Source organism: Podarcis tiliguerta (genome assembly GCF_965153285.1).
Source record: "Podarcis tiliguerta genome assembly, chromosome: 5".
NCBI lineage: Eukaryota > Metazoa > Chordata > Lepidosauria > Squamata > Lacertidae > Podarcis > Podarcis tiliguerta.
The window spans coordinates 65,922,651-65,942,114 of record NC_139538.1 but is presented as its reverse complement, the minus strand read 5'-3'; the positions used below and the strand labels follow the sequence as shown (position 1 = coordinate 65,942,114).

Genomic DNA, 19,464 nt, shown 5'->3' with positions numbered 1-19,464 from the left:
TCCCTGATGGCTAACCTTATTTCCAGCATCTTTCAAAGGATCTTACGGTACGTTTGTGTGTTAGAGCCTTCAATGCTTCCTTCAGCTATCAGTAATGGCCCAGTAATTCCCCCTTTCAAGATGGTATGAAAGATACATATATGTATCTAAGTAGTGATGCAGATCTTAATTGGAGCTGCATTTGCAGTTGACTTACTTGCACAACAGCATGCAATGGTTTTGTTGCTACTTTTTCTGTTGTGTGTCTAACAATTTCAAACCAGCTTCCTATTCAGGACACTTATCTGCGGATATGCAGTTTTTGTACTGATATGGAAACTCTCAGATATTAGTGGCATCATTTGTCATCGCTTTGGTTGGTTTGCTCTGTGTTGCTTTGGGTTCTGCCACTCTTCCCGGTATGATCAACTGATATGCACAAATTAGATGTCCCAGCGTTGTTCCAATCTGTGTGTGACAGAAGGCAGCCTTGCACTGCATTTGCTTTTCTTTCTCCTTTCCTATTAGATCATGAAAAATTTTAAATGCAGCTTTTAATTGAAACATTACAGCACTGCAGATAGTGTCACTATACAATGCAGTTAATAACTTCCTCCAGGCAGTTCTGGGCACAGTCATTACCTGACCTGGAATTCAAAGTGGGGGGGAAAGTGACATTATTGGACAGGTGTGACGATATCTCCCTTCCGAGAACCTACTTTTACATTTTAGTATGGAGCAGAGCTCGCCTTAATATTTCATTGCTCACCACTGGAGAGGACTGTGCTGCATTCTTAACATCATTTGCTGGACACAGCTTGGCACAAATTGGATTTTAAGGAATGGCTGATGTCCATGAAATATTGAACAGAATTTAAGGGAACAAATATATATGGGCCCTCTCTTCTGAAACTCATGGCTTGATAGACTGACGACTAGGCATCAAGTTATAGATGCTAAGGGTTGATCCCAGGGCCGGCCCCATCCCTAAGTAGGGTGGCATTGTTGATGAAGGCAACAAAAGTTAGAGGGGGTTGGGTGGGCAAGGGGCAGCTGCAAGGTCCTAGAGAGGATACAGCTGTGTACACCATACATACTGCCCTGAGTCAGTGTTGATGTGCGATTCAACTGCTTGCTTAGTCAGTTTCAGTCCCTGAAATGGTGGGAGGGGTGGCATCTGACTGAATCATACATTACCCTTTGAATTTTGAGGTGCATGGAGCCAACCCCTGACTGCTACCACCAGAGCTAGGCTGAGTCACAAAGAGAGTAAGCAGCCTTTTCCCAAAGCTGGAAAAAGTGGCATCAGCTGGCGATCAGGCTCATATGTGAGAAAGCAAGTGGACTGGCAGACTGGCAAAAGCAACCCAGCACTCCTGCCAGTGCTCTCACAGCATTCAGACCTTGCCATTGCCTCGCCCGTCCTCTTACCACTAAGCAGCAGCAGTAACACTGCCTGGAGGCTATTACTGTGAGCACTAAGTGGGCTGATCTTGGTGCTGACCTACAGCTGCCACCCTGAACCCAGGCTCCTATTGTATTGAGAGCTGGAAGAATCAACAGGAGGTCCACGATGGGCAGTAACAGGAAATGACTGCAGCTAGACTAGTGGCAGGCTAGTCCTAGGAACAATGTCCATTCAACACTGCTTGTCCATGCTACAACTTATTTTATGCAAGCTGATCTGAAATGTTTAAAAGTTTATCTGCCTGCAAAAACTGGTGGTTTAATTCTCAGGAGATATTGAGGCCTTTTACACCACCATACTTGGCATCCAGGCAGTACTAGCCTCTTGTCAGCCTCTTCACAGTCCCCCCATTTGCCCTCCTTCTTCTGAGCAATAGTGACATCGTCACAGAGCACCAACCAGATTTTCGTTTGTAGTGACCTTACTGAGGGCAAACAGAGCTATTCAGAGCAACAGCAGCATTTATGATTGGCATGCTCCTCACTCTGAATCGCCTTAGTTTGTCCTCAGTGAGGTCATCACACCCCCAAATTAGAGGTAGAAGGAAAAGAGTAATTTAATAAAATAAAAAATGGAAATGAAACAGCAGCCGAATAGTGTGAAAAATATAAGCTTTGAGATGTCTTTTGAAGAAACATGTCGGGTTTCCCAAAAGCTCATTTTTGTGCCAAAACGGTTCAATGGAAATATTTTTAAGCATTTCTGTTTAAAATGAGGATTTCATTTATTTCAGTAGGCAAGTATAATGTCCAGGGTTGGCATGAGTCATTTATGGATATGGCACAGTAAATAGGAAAAGGGAAATTGGGCTCCTAGCTTAGCTGAATGAATCCACCCTCAAACATGCTATTGCCTAAGCTGATATCAAGGGTGACTAAAAAGAATCATGGAGTGATTACTCTATTACAGGGGAGAAAGTCAATTTTATTGGATATGTGTACTGCTCAGCCCACTGTGCTTAGAAATTCAAGCACAGAAAGAGAAGCCTCTGAAGACAAGTCCTCTGAGACGATCATCAGAGAGCTGACAAAGCAATTTTATTTTCAGATAAACTACAAGTGATGTGAAATGAGTAAAGATGTATCATCTGTGGGGTGATGACTGATGAAGACAGACATATTTTAATATACCATTCTCAGTGGAAAAAGGGAAGTTGGGAGGGGGGTGACTTCAGTGAAGCGTGTGCCAGGAATTTCGTCCATTCGGAATTTTAATGGGCGTGTTGGTAGTGCTTAATTTCTAGAGAAAGTGATGATAGGACTCACATTTATCTGGAAACAAACACTCGGTGATCTGAAAGCCCTTCCCTAATATTTGATGGGTGGGAAAACTCTGTAGTTACTAAGTGATAGAAGAGTTGCGCTCTGTGTGTGGTCATAGACAAATACATCCATTCAAACTTTCTGTGTTCTGAGACTGAGTCTTGACACTGGAAAAAGAAAAAGTCAGGACCAAGCTCCAGTGACCCCTGGCATAAACGCAGTCCCAAGTGCAGAAGTCAGTGATTGAATTGGTTTCAATGCTGGATTGTTAATATCACCACCAACACTGGTCCATGTCTAATTGGAAAACATATTGTATCAATTTGCATACTTGATACACATAAGTTGTTTTTAGTCATTAGGAGGAATCTTGCATGACACTTGTATATTTACAATCTATGAAATTAGGGAAGCAAAAACTCATTTTACTAGGCAACATTATACTGGTGTTTGTCAACTATTACCCAGTGTGAGAAAGTTGTTTATCATGTGAGTAATATAGGAATGGTGTGTATGTGTGGTATGAGCATAAGAGATTTTGTGTGTGTGTGTGTGCATGTTGCAGGAAGGGCCATAGCTGAATGCATGCAAAAGGTCCCAGGTTCAATCCCTGCCTTCTCCAGGTGGGATGGTGAGATATGCCCTGCCTGAATCCCTGAAGAGCCACTGCCGGCCAGTGTAGACAATACTGAGGTAAATGGAGCAATGGTCTGACTTGGTAGGAGGCAGCTTCATATGTTCCTGCTGTGAATGGGGAACTTTATGGGCAGCAGAATGGACACAATGAAGATATTGCACAAGGCATTCCCTGGGTGAGGCAACAGACAAAATTGTGCCTACTCACACCACTCTGCTCACAGAATGACTGGACTTGCAGTTAAATTTCACTCCAGTGAAATTATGAGGAAAATGTATTCTCTTCTTATTTGGCTGCACTACTAGTATCCTGATCTAGAACATTTACGCCAGAAAAGGCACCACAACTCTGAAATAATGCCATGTTTCCTAAAGCTACCCTGATGTAACTGTTGCATCTCCCCAGTCTCAAACCCACAGGCACTGCCATTCAGATAGCAAGGACCAGACTGAATGGATGTCTATTGTAATTACTGTATATGAACCATGAAGTCCCAGTCCAGCTTATGTCCACTGTGATTGCAACTCGGTGGTAGAAGACACACTTTGCATGTAAAGATCCCAAGTTCAGCCCCTGACCACTCCTGGTGGTGCTGAGAAAACTGTCTTATCTGCAAACCTTGGAGAGCTTGGTGTAGCTAATACCAAACTAGACAGATCAGTGATTGTGATCCAGTGTAAGACTACCCTGCCACTAACTTTACTCTGATTGCGGTACTTTCTGTGAGACCCAGCCATGATTAACTTTAGCTGGATCAGAATCCTTTAAAAGTGATCAGTCCAAAGCATGAAAATACTTATGGATGAGTAAAATAAAGAGGCTGTACCTATGTCTAGGTTTTCTGGATATTCCAGGAAATTATATACAGCAGTAAAAGAAGTGCTCAGTGTCAGGGGCTGGACTGAGGAATGGTGGGAGCCACCACTTGTGACATTAACATACGAGAATCCTGGAGGTGAAATAGTTAAACAGGTTACCCAATCAGGACCCAGGGGGGTGGAGTCAGAGGGAATATAAAGCTCTGGGAGGGGCAAAGGGAGGAGTTCGTTGGGAGTTGGGTAGTTGGTTGGAGTGGGAATGAATTGGGATAGAGTTTGTGGGTAGGTTTAGCTAGTGTAGTGAAATAAGCTGGGTCAGGAATAGTTAGGGGCTAGGAAGACAAGTAAATATCTGAGAGGTGGTTTAGTGAGTGAGAGCAGGTAGCAGAAGTTATAGGTCTGGATAGGCACCCCATGATTGTAATTGACTGATACCGTTTATGAAATCATATGCTTGTTAAACTGCAATAAATAAACAAAAGTTTATGTTCCAATTTAACCCTGACTGGTGGCAGCGAGAAATAACGTGGTGGCACAGGGATCAATAGACAGTGAAACGTCCAGGGACCCTGTGTGATCGCCGCCCCCCCACCTTCCCGAGAAGAGGAGGACAGTATAGATTTAGAACAGTGGTTTGCAGAAGGGCATAGTGCAGATACTGCCAAGAGAAAAAGCTGGGAAATATTGGAGCAGCAGCAGCAGCAGGAAGGGAAAGCACCAGAGGAGAGACAAATAACAGATTCAGTATCTCTTGAAAGCATTCCTGATCCCCCCTCCCAAAACCAGGAGAGTGAGAGTAGAGTAGCAGAACAGAAATCTGAGAGGCAGAAAGCACTGACTAGCCGGCGCAGGGGTAACGTAGATTAGGAGGGACTGAAGAGGTGGGACTCTATTTGGAGCAATGCCATTATCTAAGAGAGACAGCATTCCTTTGTCTCTCTGTGTGAATACTGAATAAATTATGTGGTAAGAACTCTTTTCTCTTTTTGGTTATCTGCTTTTTGACTGCCACCGGGGGGAGGGATCATAATTCCCTGAACCCAGAGTGAAGACACTCTGCTACGTGGATGGCTATTCTCCATGAACTTTGGGAAGAAGGAGAAAAATGAGTCCCATTTTGATTAATGGGATTTGCATTTGCATTTTATATATTTGAAAGGCATATGCATTTATTTGTTATTGTTATTTACATGAGGATTGTATTTAAATGCTTCCTTTGAATTTGGAAGCTGCTCTTGAAGTTCATTGATGAAAAATACACTAATACACTCCCAGAAGGTCTTTTATTTTGCAAGCTTTTGTTTTTCTTTTTTTACCATCACCCTCTCAACTGCAGGGTGCTCTTTATATTTAGAGGAGTTTAAAAGTTAAAACAATAGGCCCCTCTGTTGAGTGCTAAATAAGAAAATGCTCAATAAAAGATATGTATCTTGCTAATGATGGATTCTGTGCTATGGAAGGAAGAGTTTAAAATTTGTTAACAAATATGATGAAAAATGACTTTTTAAAATATATATATAAGGGGAACAGGAATAGCAGCTTCCAATAATGCTCCTCATAAAGAAAACTGTGACAGGTTTTTAATGTGATGGACATCCTTTTCTGCTGCCTGGTAATAATGACTTCTAGGAACAATACTTCATGCTTTCATCTCTGGAAGTTAGTTCCATAATGGCCTGAGCTTCACATTTAACCTTTTTTAAGCTATGGAAACTGCCGGAAGAATATATATTTCCATAGTTGTTTGGCGTGTTGTTATTTGGAGGCCTAGAAAAGTGATACATGGTATCTTTTATGAAAGCTGGCATTTGTGGATCTAATTAATGGTCTACTCTTGTCTATATGTCATTTTAAACGCCAGTCATATTCAGGTATTTTTGGATGCCCTTTCTCCCTAAATATTTAGACAAATATTGTAAGCTAATAATATCTACACAGGGACAGCGAGGTAAAATATTGAGACACTGAGTAATAGAGAACGGGGGAGGAATTCAATTCAGTTTGCATTTAAAAGCAAATCTATTTGCACTTACTAAAAAATAAATAAATGTATGTTAGTCCTCCCTCTGGGGAATGAACACACTTTGGCATAGAAAGGTAGCTTGAAGATAATGATGGCTGGTGATGACAAGAGTAAAACACCATGAAAATATAGACAGGGACGGTCCTATAACATTGCATTGGGGGGAATGTGCCTCAGGTGGTGGATCACAAAGTGTGGATCATTTCACCTCCATCCGTTACCCATGGGCCTGCTTGCCACTATATTTCAGTCCCATCTGCATGCATTTTTGTACACATTACTGGGCTGCAGAGCTGCGTCGCAAAATTCAGAGAAATGGACATTTTGAAGGACTGCGTGTTTCACTTTTGCATATTGTTTTGAAAAGTGCAAGTTAACTCAGTGTGCTTTTAAATGCTAGCTGAATGCCCAGCCCCAACCCCACAGAGTGATTCCGTGTACCCAGCTGAATGTTATCGCCGAAATATTTTTCAGATATTAGAAATGCTATGAGTTCCAGTTTCACTGCAAATTGCAAAGGGAATTGGAATTCATGCGGCAAATTTGCATGCATCTTGACCTCAGCGCAAATCCTAAAGAAAATTTAAAAGTGACATTGAATAGCTCTAAAATAAAGAATAACTATGGGAATAACCATGGCAGAGGCATCTCTACTATTTCTTCTTCATAACATTCTTTGACAAAGGGGGGCCTTCCTTGCTGGCTAATCCCAGCCCTGCCTCTTCCCTCCATCGCCGCAGGCCAAGTTCATCTTCACTCCAACACAACCACCCCCCTATGCAGCGTCTACTAAGGAGACAGCCGACATTCTTATCAATACGTTTTTCACTGAAGGGTGACTCAAAGCAAGTGGTATGAAAGAGGTTTCTGCTACAAGAGGGAGAAATGTAAGTGGAACCACTGGTAGGAAAGATTCATGTCATTTGAATGTCAGTGAATGGATACAGCAGGAGGCAGGCAGAGATTTTTCTTTTTAATCATTAAGATGCCATGAGCATTCCAGGGAAAGCAATATAGCAAAAGACAGCAGCAGGTTAGAGAAGTAGCTTATTGCTTCAATACAGTTTCTAAAAGCGAGGGGTATCGGGGGAGTTGACTATGGTTGCTGTCAGCATCGCCCTTGAGCCAGTGCCACTAACTGGACTCATCCACTTCAGTCCCGACTGGGCTAGGCGAGCTGGGTAGCACTTCCAGAGACCACCTTCAGCACAGGAACAGGTCAAAGTGCTGTGGACTCACAGCTTAGAGTTGTGAGCACCGGATTCACTTCCACAAGTAGACAGTCGTCGCACAGCAGAGTACAGCAGAGTATATAAACAACTCGGAGAGCAGCTCTGTAGAATATCTTCTTTATTCTATCTACAACTATTATACAACTATATACAGAGCTAAATGAGCCTAAGCATAAATGAATGCTAAACTGCACTGAGTGTCTGCAGCTGCTCTTAGCAGCAACCTTATCTAAACACACAATATCTAACACTCAGTCTCTCTCTCCGACACACTGACTGACTGACCGACTCACTCACTGACCGACTCACTCACTGACACTTTGATGTGGTGCTGGAGCAGAATAAGTAGAGAGCTGAGCATGCCGCCTCCTCTCTGCAGAATCAGCAGACTCCTCAGGAGATTCTTGGATATGGGAGGGGTGAAATCTCCTCAGTTGCATGGTAGTAAAAAGAGGCTCTCTTCACAAAATCTCATTTTTATTACAATTGTTTTTATTATTACATCCATGCATGACTTTTAGAAACTTTGGGATTTGGGGACTCAGACCCTCCCTCCATTTGGATGGGCATTTCTAGATAAAGTCTGAGGACCTCTATGATAGATGCCATGTAGCTATGGAAATGTATTGATTGTTTTCGTACGCTATTTTGAATTTTTTTAATATAATGTTCAAATATACTTCACATATTCCAAAATACCATTGACACAAAAATCAAGGACTGAAACTAAACATTTCTGAGCCCTTGCTCAAAAATATTAAGGTCTATTTGGTGAGGAAAATGGAAACTCTTATACTTCATACTGTTTTAGGTTTCATAGCTGACAAAAGTGCCTCTTGCTGTTGTTAAAAATATATCATTCTGTTATGTTAGATTCTCTATTCACAGAAAATTAAGAAAATATACCCCTGGGGTTAAAAACAAAATGCTAAAGTGAGGGATTTTTTATTGAAAATGTAAGAAGTGATGATTAGTTAGAGTGATGATTAGTTAAAGCAAAAACTTCCATTAAATACAGTGAAAGTATTTCTCTAGGCAAGTGTGATGATGCAGTTTTGGTGTCTCGTGCATTGCTATGGCAACAGAAAAATGGAAGAAAGGGGGGAACTGCCACCGGACATGTTGCAGCTGCAATTTTCATCTGAAAGGATAGGTGGTGGTGGTGCAGAATATTCACAACATATTTTTTGTCTGACAGGAACAACTGTCTTTACAGCAAAATACCATAAAGGTGTCTCAGAATATTGCAAAATTAGCTCACCTTTTAGCCTGCCTGTCACAAGAGAAGCATAAAGACATAATTTCACCCTGTCATTCGCGTAGCAAAGCGTTGGCTTTTCTGTTCATTTTTTTGACTTCTTCAGCATCTCATCTACCCCAATTATTATACTCAGCACAAACTTCCTGCTAATCAGTACTTGTGAAAAACAATAGGGAGGAGGGTAAGAAGGCTTTCACCCTGGAAACTGAAGAGGAGGAAGACACAGGTAGATATTATAAATTGAAAAGGAGGCATTTCAAACTATTTAAATCAGTGCATCCATGTGTCTGAAAGTACATTCAAGACACTTCAGAGTGCCAGGAGAGGATTTTGAAAGAAGCCAGATTTAAATGGCTATTGTCAGAGACAATACAGTTGAAAGACTGATCACCACAGTCCTAAAGATAAACATAGGTGATATGGTACACTGATAAGTGGGTACCAGCATTCCAACAACAGAATCATTGTGTGAGGCAAAAGGGAGAAGGCTAGCCCATCTTCTGGTCTCGTCAGTACAAAAGCCATATTGGTTGCATATGTTTCATAGGGATCCTGGCAGAAGAACTTTGATCTTCATAACCTGGCCCCAGGCTGAAATTAAATGGTTCAGTGATCACGTGACTAGCGCCCACGCAGCAGCCATCTTGTTACCTCCTTCTCTCTCTCCCCGCAACACCTCATAACAGTTGACTTTACATTATTGTGTTGTTAGTTTTCCATCTCTGCTCCACTTTATTGGCTGCTGTTTGGAGGCCTGGACAGACTATCAATGTAATGATGTAGTCATGTTGCAAGCAGATGATGTCATATCACATTGTGGAAGGGAGGGGGAGGAGGTGCTAGACTGTTTCATCCATACAGTCTTTGCAGCATCTAATTTCAGCCTTTTCTGTTGTGGAAGCCAGGCTCAGCCCATCTGCTAGAGTTTTAGCCACTATCCTTAATCTACTCATTGTGCCAGTCAGCCAAAAAAAATGGGGCCTGTTGGTTTTTGCCTTCTGAAATGGCAATAAATGAAAATGACAGTAGTACCACTGAACCATTAAACTCACAAAACATACAATAAATCAAACATCATCAGAGGATAGTGAAGAGTCCCAATTTATCTCAGAAAAGCTATTTGAATTATGATGCACTATTCGTTGCAATCCACTTAGAGTGCCTATTAGAAAAGCAGGGCACCACCATTCATTAATTCTACTTTTTATGATTTCCATTTATAGACTGCTTATTATCTGAAGAGTGGTTCCCATTTAGAACTGTATTGCAATGTAACGAGCCAGGTCTACATTCCCATTCATGTAAAATCCACGGTGTACAATCAGAGCACAAAAATAAGAGCAATGGGAGCTGAAATCCTATAATCATTTACCTGGGAGTAATCCCAGTGAGGCTTTTTTCCATGTAAATATGCATAGGGTTTTGAAGTAAAACACCAAGAAACAATGAAGTAAGCATTTCAGCAAAGTAACCTTAACTCTGTGCTAAACTTTATCCACTGTGAGCTCAGAAATAGTCAAAACTTTATGCAGCATGAAAGGAACCTGAAATAAATAGGCAAATGCCACAAATCTGTGATGATTAAAGCAAAGCTACATTGTTCAAATTTGGTTTACGTTGGGTTTTTTTCCATGTGAGTTAGCACACTCTTCTAAATATTTTACCATTTTCCTTCCTTCAGAATCTGTAAAAATAACCATTGATTTTAAAGGTGTCTGTCCAGCTCAATTTCTGTCTTCCATCCCGTTTCAACTAGGAACTGAACTGAATCTAACTATAAAAGACAGTCAGTTTTCTTTGCAGTAATCTTTAATATTTTTCATCAGCGTCTTGCTCCCCAGACAAGGTGCTAGTTTTCCAATCCGAACCCACTCATCAATGAACAGCTAATGAGATTAAAGTGTTGACTTTCAAAAGTAATCACAAATAATAGAATGTATCACACCACCAATAAAGCTGATATTAAGATGGACTGCAATCTGAAGTATCATTGTGCTAATGCACAAAAATATTTGTTCCCCAGCCAATAAAATGGTTTGGAAATGCATCCTAAGAGTCAGAATAAACCTCTCTACTGAAACAGATACTATGGGTTGTAGCCACTTTTAATTCTATTCAGATAGACCTACTATCAAAATAAGAACAGGACTACCGTAGGTCCATTAATGTCAATGTGTTGGTTTTGAGTAGCTCGATACAATGCTATGTATGTTGTAAGTAGAGAAATAATTACGAATGATATATCATAAATTAAATAAATATTAAAAATTGAGTAGTTGTTCAATCTAGATAGGCATTTTTTTAATACAATGTCTCAAGTTAATATAAAGATGCATTGCTACCCAATGGTAATCACTCTCAGGAGTGGGTATTAAAATTGTTCACCATTATCTAAAAATTTAACCCATCCCAACATTTGAATTGGAAATACTTGGTGTTTATCAATGGGTTTTCCATGGAACAAAATTAGTTTTCTCTTAATAAGACAAAAGGAGCAGAAATGTCAATTACTATGGCTTCATTTTCACTATTATTTTCCAATTACTTGAAGAAGCCTGTTCATAGCTTAGAATGGTAAGAGGTGCAGAAGCCTTTCTTTGCAAACATTTAGAAGAATGCCCAGGGCACTATATGTAAAGCTTCACTAGCTGTTCCTAAAATTTGAATCCCGTAAAATGTAGCAGCGCTAAACAATTTATGAAGCACAAATTGCAGTGGTTATTGGCTTTTTCTCATTATGTTTTCAGTTGCTGTTACGTTACTGGAAGTAAAATATTGATGCTTCCCTTTAAGCCTTAAAGACCTTTCCCTGAAGGATGGGGCTGTAGACTACAGTCCAAAATGCCATGGTGGTCAAAAATGACTTGTGGCTCAACCTGAACCTTCCATTTTCACATCCTGAAAACCTACTTACCCTTTAACCTGCCAAAAGTAAGTGAATGATGTTATTTTGGTGGGCTCATCCCCAGCTCACACTGAAGCATTAGCAGTGCAGTCTTATACACATCTACTCAAAAACACATTTCAATGAGTTCAATAAGCCTTACACCAAAGAAAGTTAGGCTTGCAGCCTCAGTGATCTGACTTTTTCCAGGCCCTGCTGCATACTCTCCAACATGGCCCAGTGGAAGACCAAGACCAGTGTCTTCTGGGGCCATGCTCCCATGCGAGTCATGTGACCTGCATGAGAATATGGCCCCCCAAAATACTTTATTTGGACACCGTGTTCGCACATGAGAGCATGCCAAAATGGGATGCCCCGATTTAATAAATTTAATTGGGACAGTTGAGGGGTACGCTGCTGTACATCCTACTGTTGGTGGAAACAGAAGCAACCTTACATACAAGGTGTGGGGGACATTTAGCCCTCCAGTTGTTGCTGAATTACAAGTCCCATCACCCCAGCAAGCATGGCCAATGACCAGGAATGATGCAAGTTGCAGTTCAGCAAAATCTGGAGGACTAAAGGTTCCTCACACCTGGTCTAATGAAACACCCCCAATTGAGATGATGGAGAACCTCCCTTGAACTGAATGGATGTAGAACCACCAAATTTTGGCTAGTAGGCTTCTTTATTAGGGATGGTATCAGAATCTGCGTTGCTCAGACGAGCTCACTTGAATGGTCTTCCCCTGAGGCGCCCAAATAGCACCCACATTTCTAGAGGATGAGATGCACCCATTCACAGAGTCACCTATTATGGCCATGATACAAGCTGTAGTGAGGCATTTTAATTTTTTTCCTCCATGGAAGTAGCATTGTCTGGAGAGATAGTGAGAATTGTCTCTCTGTTGTGTCCCTTGCCAGCTTCATTCCCACCCCTGCACTGTCCATGGAGAAAATCTGCTATGTGATCAGGATTGCACCTCACAGGGTCCTTCCTTGTGGCAATTAAATGAGGGGGAGCACCATGTACTCCAAGATAGTCAGTGTGGCCTAGTGGTTAGCATGTCAGACTAGGATCTGAGAGACCAATCCCTGCTTGGCCATGAAGCTCTGTGGGTGACCTAGTGCTGATCACTGTCTCTCAGTCTAACCCACCTTACAGGATTTAAGGAAGAGGAGGACAACCATGTAAGTCACCTTGAGTTCCTTAGAGAAAAAGGTGAGCTATAAATGCAGTAAATAAATTATAAAAATTGGTTACTGGGGTGAACACAGCTGCGCCCCCAAATGCAAGCAGGTGAGATGGATATTTAGTTGACATGGCACTAATCATTTCCTTATTCACTCTTCCTGTCACTACCCTACTCTCTTCAGAGCCAGACTCACACCACAGTTTAGTTCCTGAGTTGCACCTTTAATATTAACTAGGTGAAATGCTTCAGACTTCTTTAAGCATTTCTAGCCCCTGATCCAGCAGGTATGTAAGCTTGGTGTTGTTTTGGCTGCCTTTGACTGACACTGGGTTTGTGTGTGGAGGTCCCCAAGCCACCCCTCAAAATAATTCACAAATCACACGTAATTTTAGTTTAAGGTTTTTGGCACTATTTTGGCCACAACTTTATTAAAATCTGTGAGTGGTTGCTTAGGCGTTGGTTAATTCTGTTCGCCTGGGACAGAACTGACTATCTGAACTCCATCAGACGCCAGTGAAGGGAAAACAATGTTGGGGATCAGTTGAGCTGAGCGACAGTCCCTCACCGCTCACCCAACCAGCTCCCTAAGGCTTGCCGGCCGTGGTCCCATTTCAGGGATTGGACGAAATCATGGCAAGCCCCAGGATTCCAGCACCATTGGAGGGGCAGGCACAGCCTATCCTAACCCCTCCACCACCAATTTTTATAACCAATGCCTAACAGCAACCTTATAAGTTGTGACGAATTGCTAAGTAGTAGGCAAAAACCAGGTGGCACCAGCCAATCAGCCAAATGGCAAAATTCCTACTAGGCCCCTGCCCCAAGGCAGACGACCCCATGACAGGCAAAGCAAGGTCAACCGGAACACAGGGCGGGCGGGCGGGTGATCCGATGCACACTGCGAAAGAGAAAGTAGAGGCAGTGAGCCCCAATATTTAAAGTCCAAGGTCCCACCCACCCAATTTGCTACATGCAATTTGCCCCAGCAATCCGGTCAGCCAATCGTTGCGCCAGGCCATAACCATTAACCTGCCTGGCAACAGAGGGCTGGCCTGGGAGCCTCCACCACAACCTGTGCTCTCATTTTAGAGAGGACACGCTTTATCCACCATAATTCAAAACCAGCATATTTAGAATCAGATCCAGAGGGTTGAGCTCCATGGGGCTTCCGAGCTACTGTTTTTCACAAGCTGCCCCTATAACATTTGAAAAAGATTTTAATCTTGCTTATTGCTTTTTCTCTTGTTTTAACAACGTTGTGGCTGCCAGTTTGTGTCCATGCGTGTGTTTAGTATTTGCATTTTAATTGCTTTATTCTTTTCGTAAACTGCCCTGGGAATATGACTGTAGGGTGGTATAAAAATACTTCAGCTAAATCGATAAATAATAAACTGTTCCCTCAAACTGGGGAGGGGGGAATTATGGACTTCAAGAGCAGCCTACGACAGAACAGGAGGTTTGTGTGTATCTTTAGACTGCGGCTTTAATCTTTTTAAAACTGGCATCTCTCCTATGACTTCATTTTCTACATAAATCTTCAGCTGTTGCTTTGGTTGTTCAGGCTCCCCCCTGCCCTCCTTCCTCTAATCCTTGCTTTATTATACTAACCTTGTGCTCTTTTTCTTTACTGGGATATTGAACTCTTCATTCATTGACTCATGTCTATTTTCAATTACAGCCTTGCTGCGATATGTCTCGAAAATAAAGGCACATAAGGCCTGAATCCATAAGGTCTCGGAAATGCAACTTCTATCACAGACTGACTTTTCTAAATATGGCACTCGCAGGATGGGAATTTTCCCAAGGAGATAATCTGAAGTATGCGAGCTGACTGCCTTTGTGCTGCCTTCTCTTTTGAGCCCTGATTGAATACAGTGACACTTGCATTCTGACATTCAGAAGAAAAGGCTGTCCAATTCTATAAAGGGTATGGTTTGTGCATGCTAGGGTCATTTATTTCTGGGGCTCATAATTATTAATCGTGATTGCACATCTTCCTTCTCAGTACACCAATTGGCAAGAGTCTTGCCTTTACACTCTGCCACGCCCCAAAAAACCAGCCCACCAGATCGAGGGACCTAATTTAACATTTCTCCTCTCTGCCACAGGGTCATTGGATGGTATTGGGTACATTACTCCAGTACCCTATCAGACAAAAGGGTGGCTCCAGTCACTCTGGACAGAAGTGAAATAATAGTCAAGTAGTACTTTAAAGGCTAACAAATGTATTACTACCTAAACTTGCACAGATTACCAACAATGAGCACCAGGAAAACTTGCACCAGATTCTCCTCCTGCTCCTGCTCTGTCTCCAAGGTTCTAAAACAGTTCCATTTGTTGCACTACAACCCACTTTACAAAGTTGTTGTAAGGATGAAAGATTACAAAACACACTGGCATATTTAAAATGCTATTATAAAAAGTTGGATGGTTCAAATGACAACTCAATGTGCAGAGGCATGGGAGCGTGCACCGCATCCTGCCTGCACATCCCACCCAGCTAAGTCTGTTACAGCAGGCAACCGCAGATTAGATGTGCTGAGGGGCCATATGAAAAGTCTGTTTGTAGGCCTGAATATGCTGGTTGTGTCCCAGATTCTATTTTATTTTATTTTAGTGTGCTTCCCCTCCCCATCGTGATTCCATGACCTCATAGGTCACACCCCATGACCTCCTAGCAGCTCCACCAGGTCTAGTGAATACCAACCACCTTTGGAAGTAAATGTGCATAGGTTTACAAATGGGCAGCATAATCCTATGCAAATTTACTCACTGTGCTCAATGGGACCTTGCAAGTGTGTTCCCTTGTAAGTGTGTTTAGTAATGCAGTCATACAATGCAATCCTATGGGCATCTACTAAGAAGTAAGTCCCCTTTGAGTTCAGTGAGACTTATTTTCAGGAAAGGCTGTTTTGAATTGCAGGCTCTGTCTAGCTAATTTTCAGTGCTGAACTTTCGATGCTCTGAAAATGAGTATTTCTGGAAGAGGCCAAATTTAGCTGTATCATTTGATGTCTTCTGCATTTAGACAAGCGTGTGAAGATATATAACACCATGACTTTAGAGACCAACAGATTAGGAGCTTCTACTCAAATGTTAATTACTTTTACAGATGGACAGCCATTAAGGAAGACCAGCTCTTTGATATCAAAGGACTAACTTTGAATATATGTGTGGCTGACCACTCACAAAAACTAAACCACTTTCACACACTTGAGCCTCAATATATTGGAACATCTTCAGTGCCTTTGATGTGGTAGATTAAATGAGCTCCCCCAAGTACTGTATCATTTCAAAATGAGTTTAATTTTATGTTGTATATTAAAATGCAGGATCAGCACCCCTTGCCTACGGCACTGAAACTACAGACCTTTTTCTACATCTCTTGCACCACACATTTCATAAATGTTCAAAGTATTTTTTCTTCTTATTAAGTGAAAAATGTCACCCCAAATCTTGCTACATTGGGAGGACCAATACATATGAAATTTGGGGTGTAGATGGACTTATTAGACATCCTAGAAAACATACTTTCAGCCCTAGGGCAGCAATCTTTCAGGACCAGTATGCCAGTTGGTGTGTTTGTTTTTGTGCAGAGCCAAAAGCGGGCATCACAACAGGCGTGTCTCTTAATTTTTGTACAATTGGCAACATTCTAGCCATTCAAAAGTGAGAGTTTTCACAATCATCTAAACATGACAGAGTCATCTTCACATTGCTGGATAACAGATTTGTTTAGTTTAGAAGACTGGAGCAAATTACTCATTTGTTTTTATCCCATGGTATATTTCATAACTTATTTTCATACATGATCTTGGTTGTAATACTTGTATGTAGTGACTCTAGAAAATGTGTGACTATGAAAAAGAAGGTTATTGAAAATTGATGTACATATGCACAAAGCCAATAAAAAAAATTGCGGAAAGAGCCTAGGGGACTAGGCTACTCTCTTAAATGTTCCCTTGGCACCTCCTTCTCAAAACCCGGAAGCTTCTTCCCAGCTTAGGGAGTGAGGCACGATGCTCATGTGCGTGACGACACCACATACGTTGCCCCCTCCCAAGTTCCCACCTCTCGCAAGTTGGTACCTCTGACCCTAACTGTTCTCCTAAACAAAATTTCACTGTACACCACTGGGGGAGAGTGATCCCCCTACACCTTTCAGCCCACCTTTCAGATGGCAAGGGTGGTTGCTCACGAGTAACCAGGCAGGACTCCGATCTGTCTTTTACAGGTTTTATTTAGGAGCAAACTATTTACAGTGCAGAACCCCAAAGTTCATGTCTGCCTCAATCGCTAGTAGAATCCAGGAGTGCCTGTTTCCTGGACCTCCGCCAGCATAAAAGCCTTGTTACGCCCAGCCTTTTCCTACCCTCTTTGCGCTTTAGACTTCTGCGCAGGGTGGGTAACGGAAGGAGTGTGCTTCCTTCCTGGCCGGCTTTGCCAGGAGTGGAGCTGAGGCTCCCACCAGATTCCTCTGGTCCTTTCACCTCTTTCCCACTGGAGGTGGGGTTTTCCTCATCACCAGGAGAGGAACTGCTTCACAAGATTTTCGGAGGCTCCCTGTAGCACAACTGCCCCTCTGTTTCCCACACCTGTTCTGATGGCAGTTCCCTGACAGGTACAGTGTATGAAATGTTTCCTACATAATTCTGCTTAGTGCATAAGATAGCCCTAATATATATATGCAGCTGGACTTTAGGAGGAAAACACTGCTTTGCCAATCTCATAACAACCAGTCGATGAGTTGGCCTTGACTCTGTGACAACACTGCACATCAAGGATTAGAAGCATAACAGGAATCTGAGAAGAAGCATGCACAGGAACCATTGATGCAAGTAATAAAAGACATGCCCCCTTCTCTTGCCCTGATCCCTCAGCATAGTCTTCTTGTACATTTTGGTCTGCTGCGTATACGAGCTGTCAGATGGAAATCCTTCAGTCCTAAGACCTTTGTGTTGGCAGCAATAAATATAACTGATTCCGATGCAAGTTCTGCTGTGCTGCAGGTAAATTATGGAAGCAGACAGGTGACAGCTTGTTCAGATGAGTCATTTGTCCTCATTTATCCTGCATCATCAGAAGGCAAGGTGTATACAGAATGTCAATATGATTTGGCATTTGGGAATGGAAACATTTCCAGGAAGGGAAGAGCAATCCTGTGCTCACATATACCAGGTCCAGAAACACGTTGCTTCTATGCAGAGGCAGCAGTTGCCAAATCCAATGGCAGCTTATTGGAGGAGAGGGGAGAGGAAAGACACATGCAACCAGAAATGGCAGAAAAATAACAGATACAGCATCCCTCTGTTACTTACCAATCAGGGACTGTGCTGCCACCAATGCCCACTTGTCATTCACAGAGGTAGCCAATAAGCTCACAACGATGGGGACATGCCTGAGACACACACCACTGCATAATCACCCAATGAAGTGTGCAAATCAATACAACTCCCACTCCAGCAACCCCAGTGATGCAGCCAGCAATTCCCAGGCACCCTTCCAGACATGGGTTCAAGTCTCTTTCTCCTCACCACCACAGACTTGGAACTCCACACAAACTCCCCGTGCCCTGGCAGAGGACCAGCAGGAAGCAGTCAAAGCCTTCCTGGGACAGAGGTTCAAGACCCTTTTGTCAAAGAGAGGAGCCATGGCACACACTGATAGCATCCACCAGTAGCTCACTCTATAGGGAAGCAGGAAACAGGAATTTGAGCCCCATCAAGATGAAAGGAAGAAAATGCATGCCCTTGCCTTTTGCATGCTGGAAAAATATATACCAGGGCAAAAAACTACAGCTCTCATCAGCCCAGTCAACATTACAAATGATCGGGGATTGTGGGAGTTTGCCCAATGACATCTCGAAGACTGGGCACCACACTGGCTACTCCTTAATTGAGTCACTTCCATGAATCTATTATCTAAGCACCTATCAAATTACATAGTGCTTCAGGACATAAACAGAGAGATAGGTCTCTGTCTCAAAGAAGCTTAACCATGGGGAGATAACAGAGGGAGAGAAGACCCCAAGATTGCTGAATTTCTTTTTCCCATGTCCAGATTGTTCTAAGATGCAGGCCTAGCAAAGAACCTTAAAGGGAATCTTAACTTCAGCCCTCACCCACTTAATGATCTTGCCAGCTATTAAGTGGGACTAACTCTTGAAAATCTTCATCTGTCTGATGCTGCAGGAGAAGGGCAGGGGAGAGTGGAAACTGAATAAGAAAAGGATTTAGTCCATTTCCCTTTCACCATCTGTAAAAATATCAAAATCCCAGGCCCACTCACCTCCACACCTGGTGTTCTGCAGCCGATATTATATTGCACAGATCACTTTCCTTAATCTCAGCTCATTAAACACTGCATGCATCTCTTCAGCATCCCATCGAACATCTCTCTTGCAGTCCACAATTAGTCAGCAATCCCATAATAAAAGACACCACAATGGACATCTCTCAGAAAAACCCAGCTAAGGTTGCCATAGCAGCCTTTCCTCTGTGGGGCTGCCATCTGTGGATTTGAATGGGAAAAATTAGCTTTCCAGTAACTTCGTTGTTTTCCACTGAGCCTGTCTATGCAGTAAGATGGTATTAGAATTCTCTGTGGATGGTGGGTGGAAGGAAGTTCAGTAAAGTTTAATTTAACAAAACCTTTCTGAGCTCTGGCTGCAAACTATAAGGTTAATAATGTTTTTCCTGTTGAGAC

At 42.3% G+C, this 19,464-nt stretch overlaps 1 long non-coding RNA gene across 2 annotated transcripts in view; it reads right to left on the bottom strand.

Annotated features, from left to right (window-relative positions):
• Positions 1–19,157, bottom strand: part of LOC310678129 — a 31,771-nt gene extending 12,614 nt beyond the window's left edge. Inside the window, exons 1-3 of one of the 2 annotated variants that reach the window (XR_014511639.1) lie at positions 19,048–19,157; positions 8,681–8,885; positions 2,798–2,876 (exon numbers count right to left, since the gene is read on the bottom strand). This is a non-coding gene — a long non-coding RNA (uncharacterized lncRNA). Of the gene's footprint in view, positions 1–2,797; positions 2,877–8,680; positions 8,886–19,047 lie in introns of those variants that run through there. The other variant, XR_014511638.1, reaches the window with a different exon arrangement.
• Positions 19,158–19,464: the final 307 nt, after the last annotated feature.